We start from the raw sequence: 19788 nt of genomic DNA, 5'->3' as shown, positions 1-19788 counted from the left end.
CTAAAAGACTATGAAAAGGCTCATAATCATGGGATGATGCATGGTATAATATTATGGTAGTGATGATGATGATGAATGTAATTTGCATAGTAGCATATGCTTTCCGTTCTTAAAACAACGCCGAAACTCCCAAACTTGTATCTATAAAGAATCAGGAGTTCTCTCAGCACCTTCCGAACCACGGTATACCAGGTATACCTCGGTGCAAAATCTTACTTGTTTGTAGCATATTATGCTTAGAATACTTCTCACGAAACCGAAGTCACCACATGTTTCCCCATAAATTTTGAGCAGTTCCCTCGATTACTTATGGATCCTTCATCAGATCACCACTTTTGTAAATATAATACCAAATTGGGATGATACCCTACATACCAAAAGAAAAAATTTGAAAATCGGTTAACAAAAGTAATCGTTGAACATAAGAAAACGAACATAACACCTCCCCCATTTTGAAAGTCGGTTAAAATTGTAGCCTATGTGTTATTCTGATGTATAAGCTATATTATTGTAAAGTTTCATTAAAATGCGTTCAGTAGTTTTTGCGTGAAAGAGTAACAAACATCCATACATACACACATCCATACATATATACATCTAAACAAACTTTCGCCTTTATAATATTAGTAGGATTATAAATGCTAAAGTATCTCTGTCTGTCGGTCTGTCTGTCTCGCTTTCACGCCAAAACTACTGAACCGATTCTAATGAAATTTTGTACACATATAGTCTTAGGCCTAAGAAAGGACATAGGCTACTTTTTAACTGGAAAAAGGGGTTGTAAGGGGGTGAAAATGCGTAAATTTGTTCAAATTAATTTAGTTTCAAAAAATCCTAACAGATGGCTCTAAGAGTCGTCTACATCTATAAGAGGTGGTACCATCTCAAGTTACATTTTCGATTCTTTAGATTGTTTTACATGCTTTTATATAACTCACTACTCAGTACTTTATCTATGCAATAACGTAACCTTAAACTTATCAATGATAAATTTAAAATTATAATTTATGGGTAAAGTTGTGTAAAGGGGGGCTAAATAAGCTTTAAAATTTGGCATAAATAAAGTTTAATTTAAAATAATGAAATATTAATGTGCACACTGCACAGCTGTTTTTGGGTCTTTTATTTAAGGGGTACTAGGGTTTTAAAAAGCTTTTAAATTTGACAACAATTTTGTTGACACCGCGCGCTATAAACTGAAGTTCACGCGGACGAAGTCGCGGGCAACAGCTAGTACATATATAATCTAACATAATAATAGTATATGCTAGTATGTAAAATGACTTTAAAATTCCATTGCAAACTCAAAACCGTCATCGTCTTTTTGCCATCCATTCAATAATGATTTAAGTCCAGACCATAAATTACTGTCTTCGCCTCTTCTATTTGCGATAAATTCTATTGCATCATTGTAAGCTCTGTGTCCCATGTCACTGGGAGTTAATGGAGCTAGCATTCCGCTGGCAATATTTTCCCCGGGGCTGGCGCGATCGGCATTCAAATGTCATGCGGGGTATTGTCCAAAACTGGTCTGCCTTGTTCCCTGCTTTTTGTTACGGGACGAGACTCCGTGGCGTCTTAACGAGCATCAAACCTGTTCCCCGTATCTTCGCGTCACGCCAAATCTGGTGAATACCACAGTGGAGACTTAGACTTAGACAAGACCTTACATAGTTAGCACTTAATTGGGATATTTGATTGTCCACGGCTATACAAGATTAAATGTTTCTAGCAAGTCCGTAGGTAGGCACAAAAGAAAATTCCGCGGAGGTTGCATATATTTTTTCTCAATTAAGACCTGAGGAGCCTACTTATGTCTGTCTCTGCTTATCGAATTGGTTCCAGTTTCAAAGCCCACTCGATGCTAGACTAATAAAGCCTCCTTTTAAAATATTATTCAGCTAGAAAGGCACAGTGAAAATTTCAGAATAACTTGAAATATCAGTTTTAAGGACAAAATGCCTCAGTTCAGATTCACAACCTCGTGAACTGTGCAACATAATTGCATACTTTCACTTGTCACATATGGCGTCCACTGAAATTGGTGTAGAGCAAGCCTGCGTGCGATTATTATAATACTCGAGTCGCTTAAAAAAGGATCACGCAAACTCTCCTTTCACCTCGGAACGTAACCCGCTAATTAAGGAGTTCATTGGTCTCAAGTTACGACCAACCTGATTTAGAACTCGGATGCCATTCGAGAATGCACATTTCGAACCCATTGTTCTTTTGTGGTTCGCCAGCATATTGAGTTGTCATCCGCATTATGGTCACCCCCCTTCACGTCGGGCATGATTGTCACCACGATTTTAAATCCTTTACAAACCATAATCAACATCATGGGCAAATATGCTCCTCTAGAGGAGATGCTTCGTAATCTATTGTATTTGTCCTCATTGCCAACGTGGAGGCCGCTCCTTAGAATCCCCTATAATTGCAGACGCCCACAACCCCAGATAAAATAATTTCATTTCAGACACGTTAAGCGAATAGATAAAATCAGGTGGTATATCAATTTAATACTCGATAAATGTCCGTTGGAGAGTGCAATGCATCATAAACCTGATAATAAAGATTTATACATTGCAATAAACCATCTATCCCGGTCTGACTGGTTAAAACGGAAATCTAGACTCATTAACGGCACCCATACATAGGTGAGGCGGGGAGCCACGGCGCGTTAGACACCCATACGTAAGGCAATGGGTCTCGTCGGGTCTAGGCACCCATTCGTAAAGCGATGGGTCTCGTCGCGTTTAGGCCCCCATCCGCAATAGGCCACGTCATGTTTGGGCACCTCGTGGCAACCAAAACCAATCGACTGTCAAGTTGTACGTTATTACGACAGACTTCATAATATCTCGCATTCACCATACCTAATAAATAGAAATTATGTTTAATTTAATATTTTACGCTGGATTAGCTGGGTGGTGCGTTAAAACTTTAATTATGTTCTACGGTACTGTAATGTTTCACTTTAATAGACAACTTTAATCTGTGTAACTAACCAAACTAATAACACAGAACGCACAGTGTTTAAAATTAATTTTAGACATAATCCAACGCTTCTGTAGGTCTACGTCTACAGAAGCGTTGGAATAAGTCAAAAATAATCCAACGCTCCTATACGATTCTAACGAGTCCCGTAGTTTTTTATTTAAAACACACGATTTTACTTTGATGAATCAAAGACTTCGTTACTGTTTTCTTTGTTTTGCGTTTTAGGGCAGGTGCTAATATATCTAGCTATTTACTTTCTAGAATCTAGGTCCTTGAATCAAGGAAGCTAACACGCAATACCCCAGATATAGTAGTTACCCGTTAAATACCAACTTTTTCAATAAAAAGGTGCTACAAATGTCATTATGATTAATAACTTACTAACCATATTCGGGTGCGAAACTGCGTAAGGAAACTATAGTCATGCCGTGATCATACTCGTAGTAATGAGAATGTGTAGAATGCTGGTTTTTAATTATTTATAAACATCTGCTACGTTCATTTGGTTCCATTAGACTAATAAGGCGAAGGCAGTTCACCTCGGTAACACGAGCCTAGTTCTGATGTTGTAACCCTAGGCAGTAGGCACTATGGAACGTGTCACTTTAGTTTCTGCAATACCTATGTTATATCACAAAATTACAAGACGGTGGTTGTGGAATAGAGAACAATTCTGAGTGATAGACCGCTGAATTTTAGAGCTCTATCTTCTAAGGATAACTGGTGAATCACACCACTCTCTTCTTATTTAAATGATTTAAAACATTAAATATAATTTTAAGATACTTAGGGCCTGTTTCGCCACTTCCTGATAAAGCTATCCACCAATTAACTTCACAGATTAAGGGCCTGTTTCACCACTTTCTGATAAAGTGCCTAATAGGCTATTCACAACTTTTTTGACAGATTCTCCATACTTGATCTGTCAAGTTAATTGGTAGATAGCCTTATCAGGAAGTGGTGAAACAGGCCCTTAGTATGGGGAATCTGTCAAAAAAGTTGTGAATAGCCTATTCGGCACTTTATCAGAAAGTGGTGAAACAGGCCCTTATTCAATTAATATTGTCATTCGTTAACTATTCGGCGTCACAAAGGCACACTAAATCAATACACCCACAATCTAAAGTGGCTTTTATTCCTGATAACCGATAGTGCTGGCGAAAAACAAGGGACAGGGGAACATGATAGGGCCTGTAAAACCAGAACCGATCGGAAGTCGCGGTATCGATTTTGGTGATCACCGCAAACATTCTAGGGTCTTCAGCGACACGATTTAGGTCCGAAGCCTTTGATCGCCGTAGGTGACCTGCACTGAATATAATTTTTGGCGTAGTGCCCAGAGAGATTTTGCGTGTGGTTGCAATATAGAGCTTTAAGTTTAAAATTATCAAACACGATGTTATTAAGACTACAAGTAGAGAACAGTATTGGCTAAAGCTACCAGGATGCTAGAAAAAGGCGCTAAAAATGTAAAATCTATAGTAGTACACAATAGTTATTAATCACAAATAGACAATAGTGTTCCGAGTCAAGCTCGCTGCCATAAAATCTAACCTCAGCATTGTATCACGCTTAGAGCCAAACGTTTTTCAATCTTCATTAAGCCTTATTAGGCATCACCCACGCAATCGTTCATACGACGATAACAATAAAACAAAAATCCAATGTATGGATCCCTTAGTAACCAAAAATACCGGTTCTTTTAATAAAGTCTCCTAAATTAGTGGCCATATTTGACACAGCAATACACAGGCTTATACAAAGAGTGTTTTGGAGAGTCCCTTTTTGTTTATATAGGGTTCATTAAATACCATTTTTATGGACGACAATTAGGGATTTGATGTTACCAATTGATTCGATGAATCAAACAAAACAATATTTTAGTTTGTTTTTACCTTATCTAACAGCACTTAATTCAAAAGTGTAGAGTGGTTCTTTTCATGTTTCTTTACCAATCACCAAAGAAGAGAAAACATTGGCTTGATTAGACGTCTTAGATTAGATTTAAGGCAGTCGATTTTTGCGGTGCTGCAGGTCGTGTGGATTATCTATACTCCTCAGGGGCAAATTGTTACTGATAGGCGATAGCTAAGACGAGCTGACTTCTGCTTTGTAGCGTTTACAACTCTGCCTTAGCCCTTAAGCAGGGATTGAAGCCCTTAAGCAGGGATTGAACCACCATGGGATTTTAGTGGGTAAACCGTTCCAGGGGAGTCCAACATACCCAGCTAATAGCCACAATCCGCCGGGGATGCGTAAAGCATTTCCCCTTGTGAAGAAAAAGGTAGCTACACATTCCTCAAATACCTCAGACTTTAGGTACGTTGTACTTGGTAACTCATGGCTCTCCTGCACGAGTAAAACTTCAATTACAGCCGTGTACGTAGCGTGACTGGTCTATACTCTATAGTCGTGGTATAGCGGAACTAATTTCGTGTTTGCTAACGTGTGCTCACTATAACTTATTTTGAACACGTCATTCTAGCTTCGCATGGAAATATTTTGATTGCTTTAACTCATTTCATATGAGAAATTACAATATTAACTCTACGACTTATGCCAGATTTGTAGAGATTTAAGACAGGAGTTTACCTATTTACTAGCGAATCTAGCGATACTAATAAATTGACTTCAAAATTATCCTTATCTACGCTGTTGAATATTTATTCAACAGCGTAGATAAGGTCCTGTCAAAAAACCTGAAAAACCGAGCAACATAATGTAGTACTTACTTACTCTTGATGCGTACCTAAACGAGCTAACACAGCCAGGATATAACCTCTTAGAGACGTTAACTCCAGCCATCTACATAATTATATGATTTAAGTTATATTATATTTACTTCACTTACGTTTAAGAGACCTAGATTTTTTGTCAGGGCTCTGCCTGCCTATAATGTACACTTCTGCAGACAAAAGTTTACATCTATGTCTGTATATTAAAGGCTACAGGTAAGTAGGGTATACGGCTGTAAACAACCTACTTGCTATTATGGACTTTGCGTTTAAAAGTTTGTCGGCGAATTCATAGACAAAGCGTAATTGCCGCATCCGAGCGGCGAGCGGGAAGCGGAACCCGTCGCTTATTGTTTCGCCGACTGAGTTCCAGCCCCATTGATACTAAATCGATATAAAGGGTCAAAGCCAGCAGCCAGACCTTCGTCATTTTATAAAAGCTAAAAGTTTTTCTGTGCATGTCCCCCATATCAGTCAGTCAGCCAGTCACTCACTCTTTTGACCTCTGTGGCTCAGTTGGTGGGCTATCGGTAGCTCAAGCCGGGGGTCGCGGGTTCGAATAATAGGACCAACCCCCGGCTTGAGCTACCGATAACCCACCAACTGAGCCACAGAGGTCAAAAGAGTGAGTGACTGACTGACTGACTGATATGTATATATATATATATATATATATATATATATATATATATATATATATATATATATTTCTCAGTTCATTTTATTTTTTGTTTTACCTACACAAAAGAAGCAAATAATAAACTAAAGATTGCGAATTGTAGTGCTGAAAATTGGATAAATATTGTTATATTAATGCTAATTTTAAGTATATTTAATTGCTAAAGCATATTTTTCGTACTTTTTTAGCTTTAGTGATAAAAGATTTTTATATTGTGACCAAAATACGCCACGAAAAAATAATAGATTTGTCCTCCAAATGGGTATTTTCATCAAGATGTTCATGGCTTCTAGACGTGAATTACTGTACATAAGAGTAACTTTACTATTCTATTGCTAAAATAAGAAAATATAAAATCTGAAAAAAAAATGGTGTTTTATGATCAAATACAGGAACAAAACCAATAAATCTTGTGGAGTCTCATTATAATGTCATTATATCAGTAGCAGGTCTATAAAATGCTTTTTTAAATAATGTTCTTGAATATTTGTTCTATAATTTAATTAAGTTACAAAATCAAAAAAGGTAAGACACACAAAAAAATGTAAAACATACGATGGTTCATTTGACCGCTCTTGGTCTTTCTAGGAAGTTCAGAATTCCGGTCTTTCTAGTGTTAACGCTCATACGCTCGCGGGTTCGAATCCCGCCGACCATTTTAATGTTCCTGCATCATGAATGTGTACAAAATTTGTCAAATTCCCCTTCAAAATCTCTTCATATTATATCGTCAATCGTCATACTAGCTACCCTGCCTGCCGAGCTTACGCCAACGAGGTATCTCACTGTCGAGATAATTAAAAACTACTCGTCTCATATAATTTCAAAATCTCGACATTACCTCGACAAAACTCTATAAAAATGATTTATTTCGATGATAGATCTACGCGAGAAAAAATGTTTGTCATGCTAGGGTCAATAGAGATGAAGAGACAAACCATCAAACATCGAAAAAACATGTAGAGTGAGATAATATCTCGGTGGCGTATGCTAGGCAGGCTGAAGAGCTAGCCTTCACAACGGAACTGCAGCAAGGAATTTTTGATACGGGTAGACGTAATTATGACTAACATTGAAACTTAATCAACTGGTTAGTGTCTTAGTGATAAACGCTACAGTTATTACAGACATTTATTTAGAACAAGGTCTTAAAGTAATAAATAATTTGCAATATTTGATTTATTTTGCTACGATCGCCATCGTTGAATCGAGAAATGTTTTAATGTTGCCTAACGAACAACAAGAACAAATACGACCAGAAAAATATGGAATTTTTTGTCTGCTACCAGGCAGTGCACTTTCTTATCTTCCGGGACCGCAACGACTGCAGAAGTGCAGACGCGATCAAACTACATTTTCGCACGTCATTATTTTTCTTGTGCTTTCACGCGATTGAACAGCACTGTCAAGCCATAAATCTCAAATTTCCTGCCTAATCAAAGCAATTTTTAACAATTTTTTTCAAATACTGAAATCACATTACAAAAGTAGTTTTAAACTGTTATGTAGTTATTTTAATTAAGTGTAGTAGTGTTACTACTACTGTAATTTTGTTTTGTGTATGCCGGTTAATCCAGCTTCAAAGTTTAAGTGAAGTAACTAGTAACCACATTTGATCGATCGTTTACTCCGATTAAATCTTACAAGTTGTATGATTGACGTTGCGTACATAATATTACTATGTTGGAAAATGAATATAATAATAATACTGCCGTGCTGTTTAAATAGGAAGTATTTTATTGAACTAGATTACTAGACTATGACGTAGTAAATATTATGTCTATGTTCAATGTTATCTATATACTGTAGATATACTGGCATAATACTGTATTACATATATGATAACTGGTATAGTTAATTAATTATTATTCCTTCGTAAAAATGGAGGTTCTATATACGGATTTCGAGTGTTAAATAATATGTCGCAGGCCAGTAGTTAAATCTGCTATTTGGTTGAAAGACCAGCGAATTCATTGAACGAAACCATTTATTTATTGATTCACCAACAGAATCACATTTAACAAAATACAAAATACAGCACAGTTTTTATGGATGAAATGTGTTCCAATGAAAGGTGAAATACAACATGCTTTGCGACAATGGGATGAAATGAAATGAAATATTGTGAATGAAATGAGTATTATTAATTAACAATATTATGTTTAAAATATATAGTAGCAGACAAGGAAAAATAAAATTGAAAAAAAGAAACAATAACTTCTTATAAACTAAATAAAAACATAGTTTTAACGCTTATTGGAAAATTTTACAATACATAACGTTAATAATTATATTATTATGATCGGGGAAACAATATTTGCGGAATTAATTAATCGCATTCACTGCATTACTGTTATCACCAAAATGTTGTTTTAATTTACATTTGAATGCACTTAGTTTGTCGGAAAATATATAAATGTTGGGGCAGTTGGATAAGGCGTTGTAGGATCTACACAATCTTCTGAGTGATTTAATCTGATGACTAAAGCCTAACTCTAAAAGGTCAACTCGTCAAGTCGTTTGACTGTAACGTTTAACGTCTAAACTAAGGGCCAACACGTAGTCTTTGACTGTTAATTAAATGGCTACGAATAATAAAAACTAAGGAAACGTAACTCCCATACTTCAACCGTTTTAAATTCAGCTCCTTTTCGAATACTAAAATATGACAATTTATATTTTCGCCAAGGTCGTATCCCAGGTAACGTATCATAATATTGCGCGCCGGACGACAGCCTGCGCGGTTATTGTCATTCTCAAAGTTATGAAAGTTATAACTGTTCACATTTTTCGCCTCAACTCTGACGCTGGCAACTCCTAAATGGGGAGGCTTACGCCAAAAGAAGAAGAAGAAGAACAATAATTGTCAAAAACGTATAGTATTATGCAGTATAAACCAAGCACATCTACTATCACGATGAAACGAGCATATAATTATTATTTTTAAATCAAACATTTTCCTCTGATCCTTAAGACATCGATAATAATAATATACATGTAATAATTATGAACAAACCTTGTACGACTCGGGCGAATTTAAAACTGTCCGAGCACCTAGAGAAGACGTTTTCAGATTACGAAAATCTATGTGCTAAATTATTACAGAACTGAAATTAAAATCTTACGTAAATTTGGTACTTATAACTCACAGTTAATATAATATTTAATAACAGTTAGCAGTTTTTTTATTCTAGTTCATTTACAATATTAAAGGAAATACTTATTTGTTTTTGTCGATTGACCGTAATTAATAATTACATTATGTTTTTTTTTTTGTTTTGTTGTAAAAAAAATCCGTAGCAAGAAATATGGGTATATCATCTTATAAAGCATTTAGTATAATGTCAGCCAGACCCTAAAAATTCGTTTATGATTAAATTGTTACATCTTGCATAACACTGTCCATGGCGACTTTGTAAAAATTTTGTAATTAAGTATATAATTTTTTGATTATTGCACTTTTAGAATAACATGTAAATTTAATAAGACAAACACAAAGAGACCAGCTTAATTTTACGCAAATACCCTTGCTAGGGTATTTGCGTAAAATTAAGCTGGTCTCTTAAATAAACTTAAATAAACCATATTTTTTGGGTCGACAAAAATATAAGAAATTGAAGCGTAATTTTAAACAATTCACTTACAGATGAAAGGTTATTCCTGTATTAAAAGTCGTATCTGTATGACTTCTACACCATTTCACAGGTCATTTAGGCATTTTAACAACATAAATATTGTAAAAAGCTACGTAAAAAGTAAGTAAAAAAACCTATGTAAACAAATTGTAAAATGAGTTTGACAAAATTGTCATGTCAACCTGGTTGAATGTCACTCGAGTATACATACACGAAAAATGTGTACCGAACACATGCATAAATATGCATGTATTCGGGTCACATTTTGTAGCCTTTTGGTGCACTTTTTTTGACGGAGTTACTCTTCCTTAGTTTTTATTATTCGTAGTTAAATGGTATCATTCAAGTAATTCGCTAGTCATTTAATCAAATAGCAGATTCAACCAAATGACTGTGACATATGTTATAAATTATAATATGTACAGTATTATTAAATCAGTTCTTAAAACCTAGATTAAAACATTGTCATTTCAATTCTACGAAGTATTTACTGTAAAAATTTAATAGTATCAACACTAAATTAATAATAATTTAGTGTTGATACTATTAAATTTTTCGTAATAATATTGTCCTGGGTAATTAGACGATTTGAATTTGATAAAAATACAACAGAGCAGCGTAGAGTTAGAAATAAATAACACCCCTCTTTTTTGTCGGGGGTTAAAAATGTGCGGACTTTTAACATAACATTTTAACGCATTGCTAACATGTAACATGCAATGCAACTTGACTAAAGGCCCATTATACAAATTAACAGTACGTGGCATAACGTTGGCTGTATGTTGTTTAATTTTAAATAGCAATATTTTAGTGTTTAACAGGATGTTTGACGCAACTCGCTCTGAACGTGTTGACCCGCGCTTAGCTGGAATAGTTCGGAGTTAGCAAATTAACAACATCATCATCATCATCATTTAAGGCAGATTTACGTCAGTCCACTGACGTGTCAGTGGACTGGCACTGCCATAGCATAAAAGCACACTTACATTGCGTCAGTGGCTGTAGTCAGTGTACTGTGCTCACATAAAATCAAATATACACTATAGCAGTGGACAGGTCAACACTGATACGGCAGTGAACTAACCTCAGTAACTGACTCAATGTAAATCTGCCTTTAAACACGATTAAGTACATTTTTTTTTATGAAATAAGGGGGGCAAACGAGCAAACGGTTCACCTGATGGAAAGCAACTTCCGTCGCCCATGGACACTCGCAGCATCAGAAGAGCTGCAGGTGCGTTGCCGGCCTTCTAAGGGGTAATAGGGGAGGGTAGGGAAGGGAATAGGGGAGGGTGCGGAAGGGAATAGGGGAGGGTACGGAAGGAAATAGGGGAGGGTAGGGAAAGGAAAGGGTAGGGGATTGGGCCTCCGGTAAACTCACTTACTCGGCGAAACACAGCGGAAGCGCTGTTTCACGCCGGTTTTCTGTGAGGACGTGGTATTTCTCCGGTCGAGCCGGCCCATTCGTGCCGAAGTATGGCTCTTCCAAGTCAAACATGTTTTCCTAGGAGGTTCCTGAAGGAGGCGACGTCGCTTAGTAACCGCAAGGGTGAATTCACATTGCAACGTCGCGTCGCGAGGCGTTGTATTTTTAAATGAGCCAAAAAGAACCAGGCAGCCCAACACCGCTACTTAGGCTGCGTTTCCACCAGAGCTGAGCGGAGCTGTGTTGCGAGGAATGTGTTTTTGAGAACCAATAGCATCGCCGCGCTGAGGGATGTCATGGCAATCGGGTTAGTTCCCGAACCGGTGGTAGGCACCTTAGTATCGACGTTCAGAAATATTTTTGTAAAAAAATTACTCTGAATAAAAAATATTTTGATTTTTGTTTTTTTTTTTTTTTGCAAAGCTAAGTCATGTCAATGAAGCGATTCTATTGGTTTTCAAAAACACATTCCTCGTAACACAGCTCCGTTCAGCTCTGGTGGAAAGGCAGCCTGTGTAAAAATGGAATGATTTCTCTGAGCGCGGAAAATGTCATCGTTTCATAACGATAAAGTTTGGCACAACGAAGTTGGGTACCTACTGACCAACGTTACAAGGTGTAATATAACCAGGGAGCATCCGTGCAGTTCTAGTCAGTACGTCGTGTTACTTGTACTACGGGTATCGTGCTCGCTGTGTAATACGTTACATTACACCTCGTAACCTTGGCCAGTACCCAACTTTATAATATATAAACAGTACAAAATAATTCAAAAAGATACCCATCCTTTTGTGAGGCTTCTACCGTGCCAAATTCAAGGTCGGTTGTGCGATTTTGATAAAACATCAAACGGAACACGACGTTTGATTAAGACACGATCCACTCGATCTGATTCGACACGGTTGTTTTATTAATGATCGAGCTTCTGCCCGCGGCTTCGCTCGCGTTAAGAAGTATTATTATATACAAACTTTCATCCCCTATTTTAACCCCTTGATCAAAATCCTTTCTTAGCGGATGCCTAGGTCATAACAGCTACCTGCATGCCAAATTTCAGCCCGATCCGTCCAATGGTTTAGGCTGTGCGTTGATAGATCACCATGTCAGTCAGTCACCTTTGACACAATAGACATAACTACCAGTACTTCGACTGCTAAGAGACGGACGTGTATTAATACCTGTCGTTTCTTTCGGGTTTCGCCAGGATAAGCGCGCTGGTTGAAATAATTTATTTTTAAAATGAAGATTTTGAAATTGAATTCTGACAGTTTTCTTTGCATGTGCCATTTGCCAAAATATAAACAACAGCTAATTTGTAGGTAAACGACCCTAGCGACGACTTTTGTCATAATACGTCAAACTTAAAAATTTCAACCTCAGTTCTAACTTCTAACGGCCGTTCCCAATATTTCAATATTTCATCTATCTCTGGTTTTGCCCTACTAGAGATAGGAATAGCTCACAATTGACATAAAATATATGTCTCTAATGTCTAATGTGAGTACAAGGGCCCGAGCGTCACGAATTTCCCCATACATAAGTGAAAAAAAATGTTGGTCTTTCAGCGCTGCTACTTTCACAGTGAACTCTCTACAAGGAACACGTACACACCCTAAAGTATTATCACTTATTTTTGTTACACACTGTATATGTATATATACGTATATACCATCGCGGAGTTTTCTGTAGACCTTTTCATAGTGTACAATACTTGGTACATTATTTACATGAAAGGACATAGGTTTCTTTTTTGCGGAAAAATGTACGGTTTCCGTGACATTCCTAAATTACGCGGGCGATGTACATTGTACATTCCCGCGCATACCTTCCCGCGAGCGCATCGCCGCATTGGTGGCGCCCACTTCGAAACGGGCGTACATCGCAATATTTTAGTTTCGCCATAACTTCTACACCAAAAGTCGAATTTTAATAATTCAAAGACCAAATATATTCTACATAAACTGTACTTAGTGATGAAATAATTTATTTTGATAAGGATTATTAGCATGAGTAAAATAAATCCGTTTAAATGTAGTCCAATAAAAATCAAGATTTTTAAATAAAAAAATGGTTGTTGTGCCTCACTTGACATAGATAGGTATAGTGTGTCGCGGACATTTTTGTAGATATTTATAAGATCTACATTTACATAGAACATTTTTATTATTGTATAGTTCTATCTTTTATAGTTTAGGCAGCGTACGCAAAATAAGTCAATTTTCTGGTTGTTTCCGAAAAACTGAAATATCTTACGGAACCCTATATTTTCCAAAATAAAAAGTAGCCTATGTTACTCGTAAATAATGTAGCTTTCGAATGGTGAAAGAATTTTTAAAATCGGTCCAGTAGTTTTTGAGGCTATTCATTACAATTAAACAAACAAACAAACAAAGTTTACCTCTTTATAATATTAGTATAGATTACAAAGTTATTCACAAAGTTAGAGAAAGAAGAAGAAAACTGGACAGTAATTATGAAATGTTTATTAGGTTTTCCCTTAATTACTTAGACACTAAACACTAGCTAGATATCTCTCTACCGACGATAAACCGGGGATATTGATGGTACGGGTACAATGATTCATAAACCGCAAATATAACTTTGTAATCCTATACATTTATATGGGATTACAAAGTTATTTACGAAGTTGGTGTATCTAGAAAACTGGACAGAATTTTTTAAATATTAGATTTTTTCCTTGATTTAGACACTAAACACTAATTATATTCTAAATTAGAAGGTTCTATGTCTGCTAGAAGTGCCTTAGACTTTTGGTGATCGGTCAGTCAGTCAGTCAGTCAGTCAGTGACAAAATTAAGAAATTTTAACAAGTTACAGTTCTTAAACTACTGGTGCAAATTGAATAAAATTTTAAATACACCGTGTTTATACAATGCTTGCTTAGCAACTGAAAATTCAGGTTTGTTGGTTTATCCACAATGAAGTTATAGGGGGTCAAAAAGAGCCTGAATTTGTTCGAGAAAAGGATGGTACGGCCGTGCCGCTTTTTTTGCTCGACTTGGCGGGGGCACTGTTAACGGCGCCTAGAGCCCAAGAATGAATGAGTACTTCTGTAATAGTTAGGTGCCTTTAGCCTTATGAGTCTAGAGTCATAAAAATTATAATACTTTCCCGACGTCAACATTTTATACCTAATATTATCTAGGTGTTGCATAAACACTAAAAATGTTAATCTCACTAAAATTTGCAGCCAATGACATTTAAAATGTTAATTAATGGGTTTCCTATTTAGTATTTAAGATTCGCAAAATTAACAAACAAGAAATTCTAGAATAGCAGAAAACGATAAAGACATAGACGAATGTACCATCGAGGAAGTTGATTCCTATGCAATTGACAGAACAACGTTATTTGGTCGAATATTGTCAATTCAATGTTAATTGTGATCTGTCAGCTGGGTTTGACGTAACGCGACCAACCTACTTAGGTCCCCGATTTGCATAGGAATCAACTTCTCTGATAGTACTAACAATACATCACCCAGAGATTAATTAATTAGACGTGGGGAGAGCCATGCTTCGGCACGAATGGGGCGGCTCGACCGGAGAAATACCACGTTCTCACAGAAAACCGGCGTGAAACAGCGCTTGCGCTGTGTTTCGCCGAGTGAGTTTACCGGATGCCCAATCCCCTACCCTATTCCCTTCCCTACCCTCCCCTATTCCCTTCCCTACCCTCCCCTATTCCCTTCCCTTTCGATCCCTAAAAACTAGGCCTTTACATCCGTTGTGGATGATTTATACAGTATTTTTCAGAGCGAAGTAACCACTCCTCAAATATTGTAGTGCCTGGGACAAGATTTTTAAATGTCCGTATGGTTGCCCAAGCGCATACGGCATTCTCGCATCATAGTCGGCCTAGTCCAGAGGAAAGAACTAGTCAATACGTCTGGGACCAACTATGTGCGGGTTTCCTCACGATGTTTTCCTTCACCGTACGAGCGTCCGTATTATGTAGGTACTTGAGATCAGAAAATGTCTCATAGGTACACGCCTCCACCCGGGTTCGAACCTGCACTCTCTAGGAGTGCGAACCGAAGGTCTATCCATTAGGCCACGGACGCTCTTTCGATCCCTACCCTCCCCTATTATCCTATTCCCTCTTAAAAGGCCGGCAACGCACCTGCAGCTCTTCTGATGCTGCGAGTGTCCATGGGCGACGGAAGTTGCTTTCCATCAGGTGACCCGTTTGCTCGTTTGCCCCCTTATTTAATTTTTTTTTTTAACTGTAATTGAATTAAGATTTTGACAATATTATAAGCCGGCTATACATTATTAACCAAACTCTTCATTAAATTGAAGTTTAATCATCATTAAAAGTAGGGCCGTTAAACTTTCTTTTCGCTTATTTCAGTAAGTATTTAGTATAATATCTACAAAGTTAAGAAAATTTATTAGATTACTAATAAGTTTTAATACTTTGTCCTATTTGTGAATTATTTTATGAGTACCTATGAAAAAGAAAAAAAATTTTTTTTAACAGATTCCTAAGTAATTTATGGTATAATATTGTTAATATAGTTATAATATACCTAAAACAAATGACGTTATTCCTGGGATAAGACTATAGGAAATATGGTAAGAGAACAATCCCCCAAACAAACGGCAGTCACGTAAATTGGGGGTTGAAAAGGTCTAAAACCGGTAAAAAAACAGAGACCCTAGCGAAGACATCTATATATTAATACGTGAGCCAAAAACTTTGTATCCCTTTTGACGAAAAATGGGGAAACGTAGGTGAATGAAATTTTGCACAGTTATATTTTATATGATGAAGGAGTGCATCGAGCTAATATTATTTTGAAATTATGCTTTTATCATACATTCTTTTAACAAATAAAACATTACACACACCACAACACACACACTAGGAAAAATGACAGATTTTTGGTTTTTTTATTGAATCTGAGATACTATTAGACAATGCTTACACGGCCAGTCTAAGATCAGTTGAGTCCCAGAGACAAGAGTTGAAAAAAATATGATAAAGTCAATATTTTTTTTACAAAATATAGGTAGTAGTCCTAATTTCGTTGAAACTAAGGTCGAATTTCGACCATTGGGCGATCTCTAGTTTTCTTAAAGATAGAATCGTCCAAAATAATGTATGGAATAGACACTGTCGAATGTCTTCATAATATTATTGAATGTTTATGTCAATTTCATACATTTTAATCGGCTATTGCCTATTCTATAAAGAAGCGATAAAGAAAACTTTTTGGCTAAAGGACCAGATGAGCCTGCGCCCCGAATGACCGCATCGGCTGACACAAGCGAGACACGTGGGCGACTTCCTTTATCCTTGTGTAACAAAACGACAAACAAACAAACATAAAAGGCCTCGTAAACTCCGAGGCCGAAGACAAAGGAAGCTGGATGACCGATGAACCGTTTAAAGTTTCGTTCCTTTTTCGATCCAGTTCGTTTCGTATCAAACTTCAATATTATGGTATTATCTAGATTCTAGGCAATGAGCCAGCGCATTGAGCGAACGTGTGCCTTTTTTAACGTTGGGGGAATGCGTTTGCGCATCCCCGGGGCCTAGGGAGGACCACCGAAGTATGTGTGACTCCCCGGGACTACCCACTAAATCCTGCTCCTGAAGGTGGGACTACGGGAAACGCGTGAATCGTGATACACGACCGCAGCCCCACCACCTCTTTGGGCTCTACTCGTGGTAACGTGTAGAGGCCTAGTTGGTCATAAGTTAGGAGCGATATTTCGTGTAGAGTGGCCCATGAAAGCGCTGGCTCAATGAGTTTAGCGTTAGCCCAATGTGGACAGCTGGGTCAGCTGGCTTAGTACTCCTTAGAATAGAATACTAGATTGCAGTTTGAGGGAGAGCAGACTGAACTTGGGTTAGGTCTAGTGAGCTGTGGCCTGTGAGGAGCAAAACTGCAATAATTATTGCATTAAAATACATATTCGTGGAATATTTTGCCTAGCTATTTCTAGGAAAGTGATTCCATCGCAGTAATAAGGTCCTGTCGGAGGCAAACATACTGAACGGATTGTTCGATTTGGATGAGTTTTGACGGGTCTGAGTCATTTATTTACGTCGTAATGTAACTGAGATGGGATTTTTTTATTTAGACATTAAAACAGTAACTTAATAGCTAATGCCTACACAGCTATCTAATATCTTGTTGTTTAAACCTAAATTGGTATTGTCTTGTGAAGACTTTTCAGAGTTATGACTAAAATTTTCAATCTAGATTTTTAAGTCTTAGGAACTGAATTCCTAATCGCCGCATCCGGACCGCCGACCCATTGTGTGCGGACCGAGCATTTTCGAGAATGAAATTCGTTAAAACTAAATTTCGGCCTCGACTTACTGATGAACATCTCCAGAATTTAATATCAATAGCTTACACCAATTTCTCTCCAAACAAGCAACAATTGACACTTTTCTCATTGATATGTAAATATTTAATAAATATACCTTTGTAATTTCCGAAATTTTTTAACCGACTTAAAAAAGGAGGTTATTTATAAAATGTGTGGACCGCGAAGGTCATTTCGTTCCTTAAGAGGATACACCAGGGGCGAGAGAAATTGAAAATAGGTATTTGAAAATGTATTGCTGTCTCACCAATCTCAAGTCTCCCACAGCAGAGCGCGATAGAGACAACACGACAAAAGTTCTAAAAAAGAACAGAAAATCTTCGATTCGTTGTCCGCTGATTCCTTCTCCAAAGAATTAAAGCAAGGCTTGAGCTGTGTTCCTATGTTTTATATTTTTTGTATATTTTAGCCAGTTTTGTTTTCTGGGTGTTTGAACACAGAGGAAAATCTTGCAATTTTTTTGGGTTTTTGGACGTTCTTATCTTTTTTAATAATAAAATTATGAAAGAAAAGAAAACATAGGGACATGCTAATAATAGTGGCCATATATATTCAGGAAAAAAATCATAACTCTACCGGCATTATCCAGGGAGGAAACAGGGGACAGCGTTTATATGGAAAAACGGCGGTGTGGACTCCTCTTAAAATGGACCCCGAGCGAAACTAATTGGTGACCCCTGCTTTAGAGTTTTGCTTAGATTTTTTAATAAGGATCACCAATCAGTGCCGTAAATAGGGCGGTGCCACCGGTGCCCAGGCAGAGGGCGTAGACTCGGGGGGGGGCGCAAAAATGGCCAAACCAGGTGGGAGTAGGTATTCTTTTCGGTTTGCTCCCGATAATAGTTCTCGCTGCGCCCCTAGAGCACGATTCCAACAGTAAAATAGACCTATACATTGCTTTGGGCAATATAATATCTAAAAAAGCAAGGGCGCAGTTGTAGAAGCTCGCACAGGGCGCAGAAAAGACTGTTTACGGCACTGTCTACATCACAATTCAATTTGCGTTTTTCTCATCAGATTTTCGTAGAAACAATGTAACATCTACTGCAAGTCTATTTGAACCACATTTATAACTTACTGTGGAGTGTGGTAACAATAAGCAGAAGGCAGATTTTCTCCCTTCTGTTTCCTTCTGCACAGAAGAGGTATCTTCCGAAGAACTTACTGCTTTTTGTACCACCATATTTTTCCCCAAAAAAGTGTGGCAAAAAAATTATAATTATTATCTCCCCAATCCAGATTCCAGAGTAGCTGGTAAGTGTATAGTGGTAGGCCAGAGTCAGGTGGTTTTAGTTCGATTAAAATTACAATGGTTTTGGTAAAAAATATCCACAGCCGAATATATAACCTCCTCGTTTTTTGGAAGTCGGTTAAAAAATAACCTGCTCTAGGATATAAGAGATTTTATCGATGTGTAACGGAAGTCGGAACTCGGAACCCAATAACATAGGATTTCGTCTATAAATTTAAACAATTTTGCCGATAGACATACAGACGAAACTCTGTACTTATACTAATTTATTCAGTGTATACCTACTGCATAGTGAAACTAGTTAGGCAGTTATTAGCTAGAAGCTAGAAATATTTATATATTATATTAAGTACCTATAGATTATATACATATAGGAATTATAGGATAGTGACAAATGTGGCGAAACAACAAAATATTGAGTTTTTATAACAACAACTTTAAAACTTTTTAAAACTTGAATGTATGAAACCTTTGCCTCAAACATACGAAAGTCGAAACTGTAAAACGTAAAAAAACTAGGCTTTTGGTATTTGGACAAGGGAAGGCGCGTCCTCGAAAGCTCGTTTAGGCAAAGACCCTTTTTGCTTCCCGCGAGGCTCCGAGGTTGCATTCCTCCCTTCCACACAAAACGCCGGATCCGTAACCGAAACCGTTATGAATTGACCAAAAATGTTCATGGTTAAATTAACAATTAAG

The 19788-nt window shown here is 37.2% G+C and overlaps 1 protein-coding gene across 1 annotated transcript in view; it reads right to left on the bottom strand.

The window, feature by feature from the left end:
• Nucleotides 1-19788, bottom strand: part of LOC121732070 (rho GTPase-activating protein 21) — a 393449-nt gene that overhangs the window by 373044 nt on the left and 617 nt on the right. The window lies entirely within an intron of this gene.

This window comes from Aricia agestis, chromosome 11 (genome assembly GCF_905147365.1).
Source record: "Aricia agestis chromosome 11, ilAriAges1.1, whole genome shotgun sequence".
NCBI classification, from domain to species: domain Eukaryota; kingdom Metazoa; phylum Arthropoda; class Insecta; order Lepidoptera; family Lycaenidae; genus Aricia; species Aricia agestis.
Note: the sequence above shows the minus strand (reverse complement) of the source record. Positions and strands in the feature narration are given on the sequence as shown.